A 21,463-nucleotide genomic window follows, 5' to 3' on the forward strand; every position below is an offset into this window, starting at 1 on the left:
AAGGTTTAATTGAAATATTTTGAATATTGTTCAGGTTTAAATTTAATAGTTTAAAATTGTTCAGGTTCAAATGAAATATCTTGAATATTGTTCAGGTTTAAATAAAATATGTTGAATATTGTTCAGGTTTAAATTTAATAGTTTAATATTGTTCAGTTTTGAATGGAATATCTTTAATATTGTTCAGGTTTAAATAAAATATCTTGAATATTCTTCAGGTTTTAATGAAATATCTTGAATATTCTTCAGGTTGAAATAAAATATGTTGAATATTGTTCAGGTTTAAATTTAATAGTTTAATATTGTTCAGGTTCAAATGAAATATCTTGAATATTGTTCAGGTTTAAATAAAATATTTTAATATTGTTCAGGTTTAAATTGAATAGTTTAATATTGTTCAGGTTCAAATGAAATATCTTGAATATTGTTCAGGGTTAAATAAAATATTTTAATATTGTTCAGGTTTAAATTTAATATTTTGATATTGTTCAGGTTCAAATGAAATATCTTGAATATTGTTCAGGTTTAAATGAAATAGTTTGAATATCTTTCAGGTTTAAATGAAATATTTTGAATTTTCTGTAGGTTTAAATGAAATATCTTGATATGTGTAAATGAAATATTTTGAATATTCTTCAGGTTTAAATTAAATATTTAATATTGTTCAGGTTTAAAGGAAATATTTTGAACATTAATCTGGTGTAAGAAAATATTTTGAATATTTTTCAGGTTTAAATGAAATATTTTAATATTGTTCAGTTTTGAATGGAATATCTTTAATATTGTTCAGGTTTAAATAAAATATCTTGAATATTGTTCAGGTTTTAATGAAATATGTTGAATATTCTTAAGGTTTAATTAAAATATTTTGAATATTTTTCAGGTTTAAATGAAATATGTTGAATATTCTTAAGGTTTAATTGAAATATTTTGAATATTGTTCAGGTTTAAATAAAATATTTTAATATTGTTCAGGTTTAAATTTAATAGTTTAATATTGTTCAGGTTCAAATGAAATATCTTGAATATTGTTCAGGTTTAAATGAAATATTTTGAATATTCTTCAGCTTTTAATGAAATATCTTGAATATTGTTCAGGTTTAAATTAAATATCTTGAATATTCTTCAGCTTTTAATGAAATATCTTGAATATTGTTCAGGTTTAAATTAAATATCTTGAATATTCTTAAGGTTTAAGTAAAATATCTTGAATATTGTTCAGTTTTAAATTAAATATCTTGAATATTCTTAAGGTTTAAGTAAAATATCTTGAATATTGTTCAGGTTTAAATAAAATATTTTAATATTGTTCAGGTTTAAATTCAATATTTAATATTGTTCAGGTTTTAATGAAATATTTTGAATATTGTTCAGGTTTAAATTAAATATTTAATATTGTTCAGGTTTAAAGGAAATATTTTGAACATTAATCTGGTGTAAAGGAAATATTTTTAATATTTTTCAGGTTTAAATGAAATATTTTAATATTGTTCAGTTTTGAATGGAATATCTTTAATATTGTTCAGGTTTAAATAAAATATCTTGAATATTGTTCAGGTTTTAATGAAATATGTTGAATATTCTTAAGGTTTAATTGAAATATTTTGAATATTGTTCAGGTTTAAATGAAATATGTTGAATATTCTTAAGGTTTAATTGAAATATTTTGAATATTGTTCAGGTTTAAATAAAATATTTTAATATTGTTCAGGTTTAAATTTAATAGTTTAATATTGTTCAGGTTCAAATGAAATATCTTGAATATTGTTCAGGTTTAAATGAAATATTTTGAATATTTTTCAGGTTTAAATGAAATATTTTGAATTTTCTGTAGGTTTAAATGAAATATCTTGATATGTGTAAATGAAATATTTTGAATATTCTTCAGGTTTAAACAAAATATCTTGAGTATTGTTCAGGTTAAAATTAAGTATTTTAATATCGTTCAGGTTTAAATGAAATATTTGGAATATTGTTCAGGTTTAAATGAAATATTTTGAATATTGTTCAGGTTTAAATGAAATATCTTGAATATTGTTCAAGGAAATATTTTTAATATTAAATAAATCAATATATATTTATTGTATATATGATAATAGTATTTGTAATTTTTAATTAACTTTTGCAAGGATTAACCTAAAATCTAAAATAAAGTAATTTAATTTTTTACCCAATCAGTTGAAAAGTCTTTGTTAAATCTTGATGTTAATGAATATATTTAATTTATTTTCCATTATCTTAAGGTGAAAGTAAAACTTCATATGTATTTATTATCTTTTTATTTATTTTGCTCCTTCTTTTTTTCTACCTTTTGTGTGATTTCTTTCTCCATAAAATTAAATTAAAAATGTTTTATATCATATTTGTTCATTAAATAACAATATTGACTATTTAGCTCGATCTTGTCGTCCATTATTTCCTGTTTTATTAAAGTTTCCGTTCATTTTAAATCTTCTTTCTATTGTTTCCTTCTTTATTTTTGGATCAACGTCTCCTTGAGAAGTCAGTAGATATTTGACCTGCGACCTTCGACTCTCTGAACACACCGACCACGACCTCCCTCACCTCGCCACATGTCGTCCTCTCTTTCTTCCCCTTCCTTTCTTTCACTCCTTCTTTTTCCTGGAACAAGAACCAGCGTCTGGTCCTCGTTTCCCGGGTTTTTTTTCCCGAGAGGCCGCAACGTACGGCGTCTGCCAACAAGAGTTGAGGAGAGAAATTGAAACGTAACTTTCTTCATCGCCGGTTTGGGACGGACTTGGACCTGCCGGAGGGAAAGATTGATTGCCCGCCAGATGGAGTTTGAAAATGGCTTTGTACTTTGGATAAGCCACTCGAGATTAGTTTAACGAAAAAAATAAAAATAAAAAATGATGTCTAGATGCTTCACCGTGATCAAGGTTTGGACCGAAACTCATTTTCCTGCTTCTTGAACTTCACTCCGGTGGGAAAAAAATCGCTGAATTCCACACTTTTGTTGTGTTCAGGTTTAAATGAAATATCTTGAATATTGTTCAGGTTTAAATGAAATATCTTGAATATTGTTCAGGTTTAAATGAAATATCTTGAATATTGTTCAGGTTTAAATAAAATATTTTAAAATGGTTTAGGATTTAATGAGATATCTTAAATATTGTTTCGGTTTAAATTAAATATTTTGAATATTCTTCATGTTTTAATGAAATATCTTGAATATTGTTCTGGTTTAAGTAAAATATCTTGAATATTGTTCAGGTTTAAATATAATATCTTGAATATTCTTCATGTTTTAATGAAATATCTTGAAAATGTTTCTGGTTTAAATATAATATCTTGAATATTCTTCATGTTTTAATGAAATATCTTGAATATTGTTCTGGTTTAAATATAATATCTTGAATATTCTTCATGTTTTAATGAAATATCTTGAATATTGTTCTGGTTTAAATATAATATCTTGAATATTCTTCATGTTTTGATGAAATATCTTGAATATTGTTCTGGTTTAAATATAATATCTTGAATATTCTTCATGTTTTAATGAAATATCTTGAATATTGTTCAGGTTTAAGTAAAATATCTTTAATATTGTTCAGGTTTAAATATAATATCTTGAATATTGTTCATGTTTTAATGAAATATCTTGAATATTGTTCAGGTTTAAATATAATATCTTGAATATTCTTCATGATTTAATGAAAAATCTTGAATATTTTTCAGGTTTAAGTAAAATATCTTGAATAATGTTCAGGTTTAAATATAATATCTTGAATATTGTTCAGGTTTAAATATAATATCTTGAATATTCTTCATGTTTTAATGAAAAATCTTGAATATTGTTCAGGTTTAAATATAATATCTTGAATATTCTTCATGTTTTAATGAAATATCTTGAATATTGTTCAGGTTTAAGTAAAATATCTTTAATATTGTTCAGGTTTAAATATAATATCTTGAATATTCTTCATGTTTTAATGAAAAATCTTGAATATTGTTCTGGTTTAAATAAAATATTTTGAATATTCTTAAGGTTTAAGTAAAATATCTTGAATATTGTTCAGGTTTAAATATAATATCTTGAATATTCTTCATGTTTTAATGAAAAATCTTGAATATTGTTCAGGTTTAAACAAAATATTTTGAATATTCTTCAGGTTTTAATGAAATATCTTGAATATTGTTCAGGTTTTAGTTAAATATCTTGAATATTGTTCAGGTTTAAATATAATATCTTGAATATTCTTCAGGTTTTAGTTAAATATCTTGAATATTGTTCAGGTTTAAATATAATATCTTGAATATTCTTAAGGTTTTAGTTAAATATCTTGAATATTGTTCAGGTTTAAATGAAATATTTTGAATATTCTTCAGGTTCTAATGAAATATCTTGAATATTGTTCAGGTTTAGGTAAAATATATTTAATATTGTTCAGGTTTAAATATAATATCTTGAATATTCTTCATGTTTTAATGAAATATCTTGAATATTGTTCAGGTTTAAACTAAATATTTGGAATATTCTTAAGGTTTTAGTTAAATATCTTGAATATTGTTCAGGTTTAAATATAATATCTTGAATATTCTTAAGGTTTTAGTAAAATATCTTCTAGATGCTTCGTCGTGATCAAGGTTTGGACCGAAACTCATTTTCCTGCTTCTTGAACTTCACTCCAGTGGGAAAAAAATCGCTGACTTCTCCTCGTGAATTCCACGCTTTTGTTGTTCCTTCCTCTCCAAACATCCTCCCGTTATTCTCCTCGCGTCCTCGTGGTCGCCTGGACTTCCGACGGAGCTTCGGAGAAGATGTCGGGATTAGACCACCGGGCATATTAAGCAGATCAAAGAGCGGGAGATTAATAGCTATCCCCGCGCTGGGAAAAAAAAAAAAAAAACGGGGTCATTAACGAAGAGCTTAACGGCAAATTAAATAGACGGCGATGCAATTACGGAGGTGAGTGTTGATCAATAACCTTGACTAGGAGCCTGACGGCGACGCCTGGATTATCAAAATAAAAGGGTCGTCAGGAGGGAAAACATCCCCCGGTTTCGGTTTCGTGGCCACAGGAAGTGGATTAGCCGCGACGTATGATTGATGGGCGGGCGAGTCACGTAGCTTTTGACCTCGTGACCCGGAGGGATGACGATTTCTCTTAACGATGAAGGTCCTGGACGAGGTTAATTGGCCGTTAAATTGATTCTTCTTCCATTTCTCTTTGCATTAAACAAACGTGATGAAAGAAGTCCATTGTTTCTGTGACTGAATTTTCATATTAAATATATATCGATTTTTTTAAATACTATTTTTTGTCTTTTTCGTAAAGTTTTGTCGTCATCATAACAAGAACAAAGTGCAAATAAAGAGCAAAGTGCAATTTGTCATCCCTTGCAATTCGTTCTCAAGTGTCTCATCTATCTATATATTATTATTATTTTACATTTTCAACAGAACCAGATAGGATTTAAAAATAAGTTGGGAAGTAATTTTCGCAGATACTTAAAATAATATTACTAAACGAGAAAGTTTACTTTTTTAACTTACGTTGATTTTTGCATTATTTATCCCTTTATTTCAAAAAATATATCCATTAATTCTTTTCTGTTGTATATAACCTTTAAAGTCAATTTGATTAGAAGTAATTTTACTGTTTTTGTATAAATATTTGGATTACTATTATTATTCATAGTATATAGTAATGCGTTACATTTTATATTTCAATTAATTTACTATTAAAATAAATATTTTAAAAGAATGTTTTACTGTAACTGTTTAGAAAACTATTGTTGTTGTTAGTATAAGTAATAGCAGTTGAAAATATTTTACAGTTATTTTTTTTATATTTTAGTAAAATTTGCAGTTGTTTAAAAAATAGTTTAGAAGAATATTTCTACAAATTTTAACTATAACTGTAACAGATAGTAGAAGTATATTTCATTTGTAGTTTTTTGCATTTTTTAGGTTAGTAGTAAACTCCATATAACTATTATTATTATTATTATTATTATTTTACATTTTCCTTTGAACCAAATTTGAACCAAACAGAGGCAAAAAAAAGCAAAATCTTTAAAATGTGGGAATATATGGATATATATATATAAATTTGATGTTCTTGTATGTTGTCATAATATGTAATTATAGTTAAAAAAAAAGTTTCTATGATCATTGAAAAGTATATATATATATTTATATATGTATAGTTTTTCAAAGGGTTCTCTCAGAATAATCCTTGTTTGTCTCTGATAGAAAAAAAACAAAAACCCAAACAATTTAAAAAGAAAACGCATCATATTTTTCATCTAGTCTTGATTGACGCTTGCATTTTTCTCGAAGCTCATTCAAAAAGCGTGATTTTCAGCTCTAACAAAAAAAGCATTCGAGGACTAAAGATCGAAAAACATTTAAGCCAACACTTGTGCTGAATCAACCAGGTCGAAATAAACAAAATTAAATGAAACAAAATGACAACTAGGTGGCGACGAAGCTTCACTACATAACCAATCAGGTTCATTGAGGATTTTGATAAATACAATCCATTTCCTTTAAGAAACACCTTAAGACGTTTCTATTTGTTCAGGCTTTTCCTTGAATTTCTCAAACTCCTGTGTTGTTCTCAGTATTATCTTGATCTTTAAAGTATATACTTTATTGAGTATTGTTTTGATTGTCTAAGCGCTTTGTGACCCTGGTCTCGAAAAGCGCTATATAAATAAATATTACTTACTTACTTACTTAATAGTTTTAGTTGGAAAAAAAAAAAAAAATGCTGACGTTTCCTGTCACTTTTTATTTTCCGCCTCAACAGAATATTTCGTTTCACAGCCACGAAATAATCATCCGGCTTCGCGAACAAAAGGCCGCCCCGTGTTTTTTTTGGCCGTCGGACAATGACGCACGTTGCAAAACATCCGATTCTTCTTTTTTTTTTTTTTTTTGTTTGACTGGAGCCTCCGCGACAGCCTTTGCCGTTCGTTGTCCTCGCGGCAGCAGAGACTCACTCCCCCGTCCTGTCAACACTCGTTCGTCCGCCCGAGAGGAACGACCGTCACGGCCGCCTTTTTTACCGCTTTTAATTACGGGGTTCGTCAGCGTCGGTCCAAGTGGCAGGAAGTGCAAACAACAGCTGACCGGGCGCTTCGAAGTGCGTCCACTTCCTCGTTCCCTCTGAAGAAAGTGGATCGAACGCTTCATTTTAAGTCCTGCCAGGTCTTCGTTTACGACGAGGTCGTATTTAAAGAGAAAAACTCCATTGTTTGGCGGAGAGTCGGGATCTTGCCAGAGAATTTTTCCTCTGGATAAAACGAGGGATGATGGCGAACGAGCGGCCGGAAGAGATGTTGTAGGAAGTGAAGAAGAAAATTAAGGTCACGTCTGTTTTTCTTTTCTTTCATATGTTTTTTTGGTTGTTTTCATCGTCAAGACGTGTTGATGGTCGGAGAAGTTAAATAAATCATATATTTAAATTCAACATCAAATTTTGTTTATTTTTCTTACCTATTATTTTTATCCACTATTCTATTGAAGTAATCATTACTATTATTATTTTTGGTAAATAGTTAGGAACAGGAAGTCTTACCACAAGGTTTACATGCTTTTAAGTCACAAAAAAGGTCAACTGTATCCTCTCGTCCTCAGTCATCGCCAAGATCTTGTCGGTTTTCATTGTTCCTTTAGCTGCGGAGGAAGTAATGACTGCTGCCATCTAGCGTCGGAGGTTTAATTGCAACACAAAGGATGCAAAGTTTTGCGTTTTTGACAAAGTTGAAACTGCGTTCATTTGCTTTTTAACCAAAATATGTCCAAACATCAGCTTTAAAAGCTGCTGGAGTCACTGTATCCTCTTGTCCTCAGTCGTAACTGCTTTCATTTGTTTTGAAACAAACATTTTTCCAAAAGTCAGCTTTAAAAGCTGCTGGACTCACTGTATCCTCTCGTCCCCAGTCGTAACTCTTTTCATTTGTTTTGAAACCAAAATATGTCCAAACATCAGCTTTAAAAGCTGTTGGAGTCACTGTATCCTCTCGTCCTCAGTTGTAACTGCTTTCATTTGTTTTATAACCAAAATATGTCCAAACATCAGCTTTAAATGCTGTTGGAGTCACTGTATCCTCTCGTCCTCAGTTGTAACTGCTTTCATTTGTTTTGAAACCAAAATATGTCCAAACATCAGCTTTAAAAGCTGCTGGACTCACTGTATCCTCTCGTCCTCAGTCGTAACTGCTTTCATTTGTTTTCAAACAAACATTTTTCCAAAAGTCAGCTTTAAAAGCTGCTGGAGTCCCTGTATCCTCTCGTCCTCAGTCATAACTGCTTTCATTTGTTTTCAAACCAAAATATGTCCAAACATCAGCTTTAAAAGCTGCTGGAGTCACTGTATCCTCTCGTCCTCAGTCGTAACTGCTTTCATTTGTTTTGAAACCAAAATATGTCCAAACATCAGCTTTAAAAGCTGCTGGAGTCACTGTATCCTCTCGTCCTCAGTCGTAACTGCTTTTATTTGTTTTCAAACCAAAATATGTCCAAACATCAGCTTTAAAAGCTGCTGGAGTCACTGTATCTTCTCGTCCTCAGTTGTAACTGCTCTCATTTGTTTTGAAACCAAAATATGTCCAAACATGAGCTTTAAAAGCTGCTGGACTCACTGTATCCTCTCGTCCTCAGTCGTAACTGCTTTCATTTGTTTTCAAACAAACATTTTTCCAAAAGTCAGCTTTAAAAGCTGCTGGAGTCACTGTATCCTCTCGTCCTCAGTCGTAACTGCTTTCATTTGTTTTCAAACCAAAATATGTCTAAACATCAGCTTTAAAAGCTGCTGGAGTCACTGTATCCTCTCGTCCTCAGTCGTAACTGCTTTCATTTGATTTCAAACCAAAATATGTCCAAACATCAGCTTTAAAAGCTGCTGGACTCACTGTATCCTCTCGTCCTCAGTCGTAACTGCTTTCATTTGTTTTGAAACCAAAATATGTCCAAACATCAGCTTTAAAAGCTGCTGGAGTCACTGTATCCTCTCGTCCTCAGTCGTAACTGCTTTCATTTGTTTTGAAACCAAAATACGTCCAAACATCAGCTTTAAAACCATGACTATTTGCTGGTCAGTTATAAATTAACAATCAAATTATTTTAATTTAAAAACGAAAAAAAAGAAACTATGATAAAATGAAAATGTTATTATTTTCCGATACACTGTAGTTAGATAACGATACAGAATCGTGAAAGAAAAAGCCCTATTGCTCTTTATGCTTTTCTTATACACAATCATGTTTGACACTTGAGGTTTGTGGCTTTTGCTTTTTTTTTTTTCTCAAAAAAAAAAAGGTCAAACTATTTGTCTCTCTTCTCTCCGAGACAAACCCTCTTTCATCCATCTTTCATCCGTGTGTCACTAATCTGACTCCATGTTGTGCTGCAGCTCTCAGATGATGAAATATCCGACGCCGTCACGCTGTTTATCGCCTTAATGGCTCCGTTTGAGATGCTGTTTGCGACGCCAACAAGTTAATTATAGGCATCGGAGGCGTCACCGAACCCCCTTTTTTTCTTCCCTTCTTCTTCTTCTTCTTCTTCTGGGATTTGAGCGAATCTCTATGCAAATGTCTCCCGACCCGGAGATAACGACGCCTGACTTTCCCGATGAATTCCTCACCGGGGAAAGATATCGATCGTGATCCCAACGATACCTGGACCAGGAGGCGCCGATGCGACCCGGAGTTCCTCCCCGAGGCGCCCGGACTCGTGTCCGACGCTGTAATGAAACGACGTTTGCGAAATCAAATCAACTGAGTCGTAAATGTCTCGCCCGGAGGATTTCTCTTGTTGTGTCGTTCGTTCGGAAGCAAAGATGCGGATAATAATACATATTTAAGAGAAGCTTCTCCCCAGAGGGTTTGACTCTGTTGTTTTTTTTTTTCAATCCCGTGTTTCGTGACTTCTGAGATGAAATGTTGTTGTTTATTAATCCTTTTATACTCGGATTGGTTTTGAATTTTCACGACTAAACGTCAACAAACGGGCGGATTTTTTTTTTCTTCCTGATGTTTTGAATCCACGCGATGGATTCAAGTGAAAAACGAGGTTTTTATGTTTGAATAGTTGCTGCTTTTCCGATGGTGCGTTCAGGTGTAAATCAATGGAGCCTTTAGGTATGGTGGCCCAAGAAGTGCAAAAGAAATCTTCAAACTGTGAAACAAAATTGCAATTTTTTTTAACACAAATATCAAAACCAATAGAACAAAATAAGAATTTACTAAAACAAATTCAAAAACTCTTCCAAACAAAGGGGAAAAAAGAATAAAAACAAATCCACAATTTCTTGAACTTGTAAATGTGTTTCAAGTTTTGAACTTTTTTTAGAGTTTCTGATTTAAAAAAAAATATTTTGAGACTTAGACTTAGACTTAGACTTAGACTTAGACTTAGACTTAGACTTAGACTTAGACTGCACTTTATTGATCCATTTGATATGACATTTCTGTTTTCCAGTAGCACAGAAGGAATAGAGAAAAACCAAAAAAGCACACAGAAGAGGACGATAGCATTTAATAAAAAACAACAAAACAGTAACTGAATATAACGACAGTATAAACAAAATAGAAATATAAATAAAATAAAATAAAATAAACAAAGTGACTTTACGTTATTTCAAATGAAAGTGTCAGAGTGTTAAACATTTGTTTCAAGAAATTCCAATTTTATTTTTAAGACATTTGTTAAGAGTTTGTACATTTGTTTCCGGAAATTGTTATTTTGTTTCAAGTTTGTTTGTAAATTTGTTTTCAGAGTTTGTACATTTATTTTTGCACTTCTGGGCCACTTCTGGGCCACCGTCATCCACCGTAGAACGCCTGTCTTCCCAGAATTCACTTTCATCCAGCTTTAGACCGAGGTGTTATCTTGACAGCTTGCAGTTAGAGAAGAGTTTGAAGGATCGGAGAAATGTAAGTTCTTCTACTAGAGCGGCTCAGAATTCTGCAGAGTTTTTGTATCAATGCATATGTATTCATGCAATGTATATGCAGGCGAGACAGATCCTTCTTGTTTAGACATGAAAATAAACTGTTACAATAGTAGTAATAGTTGGAATGAAGCTGGACTCACTGGTGACAGTTGCTGAGAGGAGATCACTGAACAAACTACTGTCCATCATGGATGATGACAGTCATCCTCTGAACACTGTCATCAGTGAGCAGAGAAGCAGAATGAGTGAACGAATGCTCCTACCCAGGTGCAACACTAATAGACTCAGGGACTCATTCATTCCTCGGGCTATTAAATTGTACAATTCTGAGTTCGGGGGCAGGAGTGGAGTAAAAGTATCATGATGTTCTGTTCTATGTTAGTCTTTGTATCCTTTGTCTTTGTTGTTTTTCTTTGACCTATGTTCTTTGTCTTTATCTTTAGACTTAGATTGTGTCATCTTGTTCTTCCTCTTTATGTTCTTCTTCTTATTTTATTTTTTATGTATTATTTTTTATTGTTTATGAAAAATTGCTGGCTATTTCCCGAAGGAGACCTCCTGAGGGATCAATAAAGTTTTACCTTACCTTACCTTACCTTTAGTCCAAACGACAAAAATGCAAGATCCAGATCATGTTGTGACACCATTTCCCCAAGTTTAGAGATTTTTCTCAGTTGAAGGAAACAGTTTCTGGTAAAAAAGAGAACCATGGTCTTTGACTGAGAGGTATAGTTCGTCAAAAATACAAATTTGTCCACCAAGGGTTGGGTTTCTTTTCAGATTAATCTGTTGCCTTTTTTTGGAGTTACAGAAACTGACTTTCCTTCGTCCAAAAAGACACTTAAAAACATCCAAATAACTCCAAACTGCACGTCTGTGACACGGAGCCTCGACATGAGAAAATTATTTCAGTAAAATGTTTGATAGTAGCAGAAGTTTTCGGTCTCTCTGGCAAAATCTGGCGCAATCTCGCAGCGTCTCAGTTCAATACTCGGTGTCAATAATTGGTGAATCAACTTCCAACGCCAACATTCCTGGTCCAATACTAATCCAAACCTCGTCCAAACTTCCCCACCAGAGCCGGCGTTTTTTTTAATATGAATTCTGGGCTATGAAACGGGTCGATCGCTTCCACCGTCCACCGCTTTTTTTTTTTTTTCTGGAGCTCAATCAGCTCGAGCCCGGAAGCCCCACTCTGGGACGCTCCTTCATGCGGAGCTCTCAGCCTGAGCCCCTCGGTGGCCAGTCGGAGTGAATCCGAGCGCGAAGAAACATGTTTCAACCTTGTCCCGGCACCAAAACATTCATCCTGCCGCACTTGGACGACGTCCGGGCCGGGTTCCGCTTGTCAGAAACGAAAGAAAAAATACCATTTCCAATGATTCTTTTTTGGATTATTTGACACTTTCACACACGTTATTTTTTTCCTCCTAATGATTTATCTTTTGCATCTTCGGCAACACAAAATATCATCTAAAGTGTTGTGAAAAAAAGGCATGAAATTCAAGGTGCATTATTCAGCGTCTTCGGACCGAGTCACAAACCCGGAAAGGAAGAAGCGGTTTTGACACGAGTGCGTTTCAGCTCGGCCGCCTCCCGTTCCACGCATGTGACCATCGGAGCATCTTGAAAACCTCAGCTCGGCCCCTCAGCGACGGCGAGAGGAGGGAGATTCTCGGGGAGACTAAATTTAGACGCCATGTGCTTTACCATCAAACCCGATTAAGCTAAAAAACGCGGAGCCTCCTCTCTCTCGCCGCGAGAAAACATGGCCGCGACCAGGTTATGTAAGTACTTGGTGTTCGGCCCGACCACGACTCGGGAGTTCAAATACTTCACAGTTCTGTTAATCTCTTTATAATGACCCTCTTCCAGCAGATTAACGCCCGAGTGCAGCGTCCACAGGAGTCTTTAAGACTTTTTGAAAAACGAGGGCGAAGTGGTAAATACAACTTTTAACCAAATGATTCTGTGAAATATTTCCTCCAGGGTTGTGTATTTCTACTTTCTATCTTTAGTAGTAGAAGATTTTTGCTTGTTCTAACCCTCGCAGCATATATTTATACACAAGTGTACGCTAAAAAAAACTGCGTAGGACTTAAGAAACAACACTAAACTTCACTCTGTTGTATAAAAACAGATTGATTGTGTTTTTTTGTCTTGTTTTTAACCTTTATTTAACCAGGAAAAAGGTCTATTGAGATTAAAAATGTATTTTTCATGAACCAAGAGGCAGCAAAAGATAACAAGTTACAATTTCAAGTCGAAATAAAATTGATACACATTACAAAAAACATTTTGAATAGTTTAAGTTTTTATGTAAGAATTATTTAAACAATTTCGAAGACGTAGTTATTGGTAGATTCTTATTTATATACATTAGGTTTCATTTAAGTTGAGATTTAAATCTCTTAGATCATCCCCACCTTGAGTGAAATATCACTTGGTTTCTCTCTTATTTCGCTGTATTTTCACGACAATAATAATGACAATATACCTGTTGCGGAAATACACGTAACTAAGACAACTTTTCTGTATTTTAAAAATTCACCAAAATTCCAATATTACATACTGTAAATGCTACCATGAAACTCATTTTAAACTATAATAAATATCATTTAAAATCAATAAATGATCAAAAAAGGTTGTCGAAAAACTGTACAGGTCTACTTATGATAAAGACCAACTCTCCTGACTCACTCCCATGTAGTAAATGTTGAATATTTTTCTCCAAGATGCAGTAAGTTCCTCATCATGACCATGTTTTACACTTATTACTTAATAAAGTTGCTCTGAAATCTGGGCGAACGAGAGGTTACAAGAGTCGATTAGGACGTAATAATGTCTTCACTCCTCCTCCAGCCAGCTGTAATCACGCCCTGCTTTGTTTATACAACAGGTCCTTTGGAGGTGGAGACTTCTGGCATTGATGACGTGCGGTGACAAACCTCCACGCTTGACCAATCACAGCAGAGTGGGTGTGGTTAAACTGACGCAATGATAAGATTAAGACTCGAGATTTTAAAAATGTAGATCAGACTCACATTTTTTTCCTGACATTCAGAATTTATTTTTAGGTCATTTTATGTGTTCTGCGAAAATTTGAGTCAGTACAGATTAATGTTTCACTTTGATACAATGTCACTACATGCTGTCGTTTAAGATAAGAAACAAAGATTGCCGATGTCAGCACATATATTATTAATATACACTATTAATAAGCTACTTATTTATGTAGGAAATGAAGAAGTTTTTAAAGATTAACTTTGGTGAAAACTATATCTCTATTTTTAACCACTTTTTAGGTTAAAGTACCAAGAGATAAATTTGTCACTATTAATATTGCTTTCTCTTTTAAAGAAAAAAATTAGGCTGGTATAAATATCATCATAATTACTCAAAAATAAGTAAGTCAGTAAATCATTTATATTTGTATAAATGAAGTAATTGTGAATATATACAGTAATTATTGTGATTATATACAGTAATTATGATGCTGTTAATACTTGAAGATGAGTGTTTTTCCCCAGGAGAAAAATACTGCTATGCCTTACATCACCAACAAACGTGTAGAAATCAAGCCTCAAACTCACATTTTTGTTTCATACCACATGTTTTTAATCTTCTTCATCCACGCCTGTCTGAAATATGTGATGCCGCACCAGCGAAAACATTCAGCTAATTATCTTTATTTCGGGAGCGCTTAGTAATCCATATCAAGGCTCTTTCTTGCCATGTTTAAACAAAAGTGGCAATTATATTTAAAAAGCCCGATGATTTTTGCAGCGTGAAGAGGCCGTGAGTACTTCAAATCAAACCTAATTAGTAGTTTGAGATTGAAAAACTATCGTGGACCGAAAAGAAGATTGAAAATCATAGACGATTGTGGCCTTGAAGTAACACGTGTTGGAAAAAAAAACAGTGTTTGAAATTTCTTCGTAAATATTCCAGCGATAATACAGGCAGTCACGGCTGGAAGAAGGTGTCCAGGTTGTAGGATCAGTAAACATGTGTATTTTGAAGATCATGAATTAGTGAAGTGTTGATGAAGCTTCATGAAACAGTGTCATTATCTTCAGAGCCCACTAGATGGTAGTGTTTTGTTGATGAAGCTTCATGAAACAGTGTAATTATCTTCAGAGCCCACTAGATGGTAGTGTTTTGTTGATGAAGCTTCATGAAACAGTGTCATTATCTTCAGAGCCCACTAGATGGTAGTGTTTTGTTGATGAAGCTTCATGAAACAGTGTCATTATCTTCAGAGTCCACTAGATGGTAGTGATGTGTTGATGACGCTTCATGAAACAGTGCCATTATCTTTGGAGTCCACTGGAGGGTAGTGATGTGTTGATGAAGCTTCATGAAACAGTGTCATTATCTTCAGAGCCCACTAGATGGTAGTGTTTTGTTGATGAAGCTTCATGAAACAGTGTCATTATCTTCAGAGTCCACTAGATGGTAGTGATGTGTTGATGAAGCTTCATGAAACAGTGTCATTATCTTCAGAGTCCACTAGATGGTAGTGATGTGTTGATGAAGCTTCATGAAACAGTGTCATTATCTTCAGAGTCCACTAGATGGTAGTGATGTGTTGACGAAGCTTCATGAAACAGTGTCATTATCTTCAGAGTCCACTAGATGGTAGTGATGTGTTGACGAAGCTTCATGAAACAGTGCCATTATCTTTGGAGTCCACTGGAGGGTAGTGATGTGTTGATGAAGCTTCATGAAACAGTGTCATTATCTTCAGAGCCCACTAGATGGTAGTGTTTTGTTGATGAAGCTTCATGAAACAGTGTAATTATCTTCAGAGCCCACTAGATGGTAGTGTTTTGTTGATGAAGCTTCATGAAACAGTGTCATTATCTTCAGAGTCCACTAGATGGTAGTGATGTGTTGATGAAGCTTCATGAAACAGTGTCATTATCTTCAGAGTCCACTAGATGGTAGTGATGTGTTGATGAAGCTTCATGAAACAGTGTCATTATCATTAGAGTCCACTAGATGGTAGTGATGTGTTGACGAAGCTTCATGAAACAGTGTCATTATCTTCAGAGTCCACTAGATGGTAGTGATGTGTTGACGAAGCTTCATGAAACAGTGCCATTGTCTTTGGAGTCCACTGGAGGGTAGTGATGTGTTGATGAAGCTTCATGAAACAGTGTCATTATCTTCAGAGTCCACTAGATGGTAGTGATGTGTTGATGAAGCTTCATGAAACAGTGTCATTATCTTCAGAGTCCACTAGATGGTAGTGATGTGTTGATGAAGCTTCATGAAACAGTGTCATTATCTTCAGAGTCCACTAGATGGTAGTGATGTGTTTATGAAGCTTCATGAAACAGTGTCATTATCTTCAGAGTCCACTAGATGGTAGTGATGTGTTGATGAAGCTTCATGAAACAGTGTCATTATCTTCAGAGTCCACTAGATGGTGTCTCTACACTGTTTTACCTTTGTTTTGAACAACTGTTCTAATCAAACATCATTTTTAAACTGATGGCGCCACCTACTGACCTCTGAACAACATGACACTGATTCATGAAGCTTCATCAACACATCACTACCAATAATGTTCCTCAGGCATCTTGTAAGGATGTTTCCTGGAAACTTACCAAGTAAGGTACATCAGAGGAGGCCTTGGGACAGACCCAGGACTTTCTTGGACAAATTTCTCAATTTTTGGGATTGTTCGAAGTACTGAACTCAAGATGTTCAAATCTGGATATTTTTTTCCGGGATCCTGGAGTTGAACAACTCCTTAATGAGGACCAAGCAAGTACTCTAGTATGAACCGGCTCTTCCGACGCAGTGAGGCATTAAGTGTAATATATTCAGTGTAGTGTTGCTCTCGCTAGCATCCACAACTCTTAACGTATTCCCTGCGTAATGAAGTAGGAAGGAATGAAAAGGGAATGTGGGAGGCAGGGAAAGCAGCCAAGCAGTGTCTCAGCAGAGGTTTAAAATAAGCACCAAAGTCCAAATCGTACTACATTAAAATCTAGCAAGGGGGTAGTTTTTGCTGTAAAGGGAAGTTTGGACCAACATGTTTGAGAAAATGTTATCAGGATACATTGAAAATATAAGATGCAAGTGATAGAATATTTTTGAACTCCTGTGGCCTCATGTACTAAGAGGTCGTACGCACAAAAAAACGTGCGGACATACTTTTCCACATCAAAGTTCATATATATCAGTAATGAAAAGGGCGTAAAAGTACGGGATCCATGTCGGGAATGTCTTAAAAGGCCCCTAATGTGAAAACCCAAATCTCCTGATTCTTTTATCTCTTATTCACATGTTGTAAATGTTAAAGTCTTCAAAATGCAGTAGTTCATTCATCATGACGTTGCTCCGTTTTGAAGTTATTACTGAATAAAGTTCTCGTCTGAAATCTCGCCAAACGAAACTACGGCTTAAATTATACATTCTGACATCACTCTGGTGCAGGTGTCCTCCCCTAGAAGCCCTAAATCAGTGAAGAACCTACATGTTAATCATGAAACAAAGTAAATATTTATTTTAATATTCGTTTTTTAATGTACAAAACGGAAGTTTGTCAGGGGGGAGTTTGAAATGAACGTGAGTCCTTGAATGCCACTCGTGTTTTTGGGACCAATCAGAGCAGAGTGGGCGTGGTTGCTCGGACGAGACTTCTCTTCTCAGCCAAAACAGCGCATTTTAAGTGGGCGGGGCTTAAGCGTATTTTCTAATGTAAATATCTTGATTAAATGAGAGTTTTGTGCAAAAAGAAACTGATGAGTATAATAGAGTATAATAGAGTATAATAGAGTATAATAGAGTATAATAGAGGTCCTAGAACAATTTAAGAGACACTTAAATCAGCACATTAGGTGACCTTTAAATGAACGAATACGAACTGTAAAATTAATGTTTTCATGTGGTATCCCTTGTGTTGTCTCTGGGTCAAGAAGACCCGAAGGCCCTAAAAAAAAAATCTGTCTGTTGTATCCCTTGTGTTGTCTCTGGGTCAAGAAGACCTGAAGGCCCTAAAACAAATCCGTTTGTGGTATCCCTTGTGTTGTCTCTGGGTCAAGAAGACCCGAAGGCCCTAAAAACAAAATCTGTCTGTTGTATCCCTTGTGTTGTCTCTGGGTCAAGAAGACCTGAAGGCCCTAAAACAAATCCGTTTGTGGTATCCCCTGTGTTGTCTCTGGGTCAAGAAGACCCGAAGGCCCTAAAAAAAAAATCTCTGTTGTATCCCTTGTGTTGTCTCTGGGTCAAGAAGACCCAAAGGCCCTAAAAAAAAATCTGTCTGTTGTATCCCTTGTGTTGTCTCTGGGTCAAGAAGACCCAAAGGCCCTAAAAAAAAATCTGTCTGTTGTATCCCTTGTGTTGTCTCTGGGTCAAGAAGACCTGAAGACCATAAAACAAATCCGTTTGTGGTATCCCTTGTGTTGTCTCTGGGTCAAGAAGACCCGAAGGCCCTAAAAAAAAAATCTCTGTTGTATCCCTTGTGTTGTCTCTGGGTCAAGAAGACCTGAAGACCCTAAAACAAATCCGTTTGTGGTATCCCTTGTGTTGTCTCTGGGTCAAGAAGACCCGAAGGCCCTAAAAAAAAAATCTGTCTGTTGTATCCCTTGTGTTGTCTCTGGGTCAAGAAGACCTGAAGACCATAAAACAAATCCGTTTGTGGTATCCCTTGTGTTGTCTCTGGGTCAAGAAGACCCGAAGGCCCTAAAAAAAAAATCTGCCTGTTGTATCCCTTATGTTGTCTCTGGGTCAAGAAGACCCGAAGGCCCTAAAAAAAAAATCTGTCTGTTGTATCCCTTGTGTTGTCTCTGGGTCAAGAAGACCTGAAGACCCTAAAACAAATCCATTTGTGGTATCCCTTGTGTTGTCTCTGGGTCAAGAAGACCCGAAGGCCCTAAAAAAAAAATCTGTCTGTTGTATCCCTTGTGTTGTCTCTGGGTCAAGAAGACCCGAAGGCCCTAAAAAAAAATCTGTCTGTTGTATCCCTTGTGTTGTCTCTGGGTCAAGAAGACCCGAAGGCCCTAAAAAAAAAATCTGTCTGTTGTATCCCTTGTGTTGTCTCTGGGTCAAGAAGACCCGAAGGCCCTAAAAAAAAAATCTGTCTGTTGTATCCCTTGTGTTGTCTCTGGGTCAAGAAGACCCGAAGGCCCTAAAAAAAAAATCTGTCTGTTGTATCCCTTGTGTTGTCTCTGGGTCAAGAAGACCTGAAGGCCCTAAAACAAATCCGTTTGTGGTATCCCTTGTGTTGTCTCTGGGTCAAGAAGACCCGAAGGCCCTAAAAAAAAAATCTCTGTTGTATCCCTTGTGTTGTCTCTGGGTCAAGAAGACCTGAAGGCCCTAAAACAAATCCGTTTGTGGTATCCCTTGTGTTGTCTCTGGGTCAAGAAGACCCGAAGGCCCTAAAAACAAAATCTGTCTGTTGTATCCCTTGTGTTGTCTCTGGGTCAAGAAGACCTGAAGGCCCTAAAACAAATCCGTTTGTGGTATCCCCTGTGTTGTCTCTGGGTCAAGAAGACCCGAAGGCCCTAAAAAAAAAATCTCTGTTGTATCCCTTGTGTTGTCTCTGGGTCAAGAAGACCCAAAGGCCCTAAAAAAAAATCTGTCTGTTGTATCCCTTGTGTTGTCTCTGGGTCAAGAAGACCCAAAGGCCCTAAAAAAAAAATCTGTCTGTTGTATCCCTTGTGTTGTCTCTGGGTCAAGAAGACCTGAAGACCATAAAACAAATCCGTTTGTGGTATCCCTTGTGTTGTCTCTGGGTCAAGAAGACCCGAAGGCCCTAAAAAAAAAATCTCTGTTGTATCCCTTGTGTTGTCTCTGGGTCAAGAAGACCTGAAGACCCTAAAACAAATCCGTTTGTGGTATCCCTTGTGTTGTCTCTGGGTCAAGAAGACCCGAAGGCCCTAAAAAAAAAATCTGTCTGTTGTATCCCTTGTGTTGTCTCTGGGTCAAGAAGACCTGAAGACCATAAAACAAATCCGTTTGTGGTATCCCTTGTGTTGTCTCTGGGTCAAGAAGACCCGAAGGCCCTAAAAAAAAAATCTGTCTGTTGTATCCCTTGTGTTGTCTCTGGGTCAAGAAGACCTGAAGACCCTAAAACAAATCCATTTGTGGTATCCCTTGTGTTGTCTCTGGGTCAAGAAGACCCGAAGGCCCTAAAAAAAAAATCTGTCTGTTGTATCCCTTGTGTTGTCTCTGGGTCAAGAAGACCCGAAGGCCCTAAAAAAAAATCTGTCTGTTGTATCCCTTGTGTTGTCTCTGGGTCAAGAAGACCCGAAGGCCCTAAAAAAAAAATCTGTCTGTTGTATCCCTTGTGTTGTCTCTGGGTCAAGAAGACCCGAAGGCCCTAAAAAAAAAATCTGTCTGTTGTATCCCTTGTGTTGTCTCTGGGTCAAGAAGACCCGAAGGCCCTAAAAAAAAAATCTGTCTGTTGTATCCCTTGTGTTGTCTCTGGGTCAAGAAGACCTGAAGGCCCTAAAACAAATCCGTTTGTGGTATCCCTTGTGTTGTCTCTGGGTCAAGAAGACCCGAAGGCCCTAAAAACAAAATCTGTCTGTTGTATCCCTTGTGTTGTCTCTGGGTCAAGAAGACCTGAAGGCCCTAAAACAAATCCGTTTGTGGTATCCCCTGTGTTGTCTCTGGGTCAAGAAGACCCGAAGGCCCTAAAAAAAAAATCTCTGTTGTATCCCTTGTGTTGTCTCTGGGTCAAGAAGACCCAAAGGCCCTAAAAAAAAATCTGTCTGTTGTATCCCTTGTGTTGTCTCTGGGTCAAGAAGACCCAAAGGCCCTAAAAAAAAAATCTGTCTGTTGTATCCCTTGTGTTGTCTCTGGGTCAAGAAGACCTGAAGACCATAAAACAAATCCGTTTGTGGTATCCCTTGTGTTGTCTCTGGGTCAAGAAGACCCGAAGGCCCTAAAAAAAAAATCTCTGTTGTATCCCTTGTGTTGTCTCTGGGTCAAGAAGACCTGAAGACCCTAAAACAAATCCGTTTGTGGTATCCCTTGTGTTGTCTCTGGGTCAAGAAGACCCGAAGGCCCTAAAAAAAAAATCTGTCTGTTGTATCCCTTGTGTTGTCTCTGGGTCAAGAAGACCCGAAGGCCCTAAAAAAAAAATCTGTCTGTTGTATCCCTTGTGTTGTCTCTGGGTCAAGAAGACCTGAAGGCCCTAAAACAAATCCGTTTGTGGTATCCCTTGTGTTGTCTCTGGGTCAAGAAGACCCGAAGGCCCTAAAAAAAAAATCTGTCTGTTGTATCTCTTGTGTTGTCTCTGGGTCAAGAAGACCCGAAGGCCCTAAAAAAAAATCTGTCTGTTGTATCCCTTGTGTTGTCTCTGGGTCAAGAAGACCCGAAGGCCCTAAAAAAAAAATCTGTCTGTTGTATCCCTTGTGTTGTCTCTGGGTCAAGAAGACCTGAAGGCCCTAAAACAAATCCGTTTGTGGTATCCCTTGTGTTGTCTCTGGGTCAAGAAGACCTGAAGGCCCTGAAACAAATCCGTTTGTGGTATCCCTTTTGTTGTCTCTGGGTCAAGAAGACCTGAAGGC

This window comes from Callionymus lyra, chromosome 16 (assembly GCF_982586985.1).
Source record: "Callionymus lyra chromosome 16, fCalLyr1.hap1.1, whole genome shotgun sequence".
Lineage (NCBI taxonomy): Eukaryota > Metazoa > Chordata > Actinopteri > Syngnathiformes > Callionymidae > Callionymus > Callionymus lyra.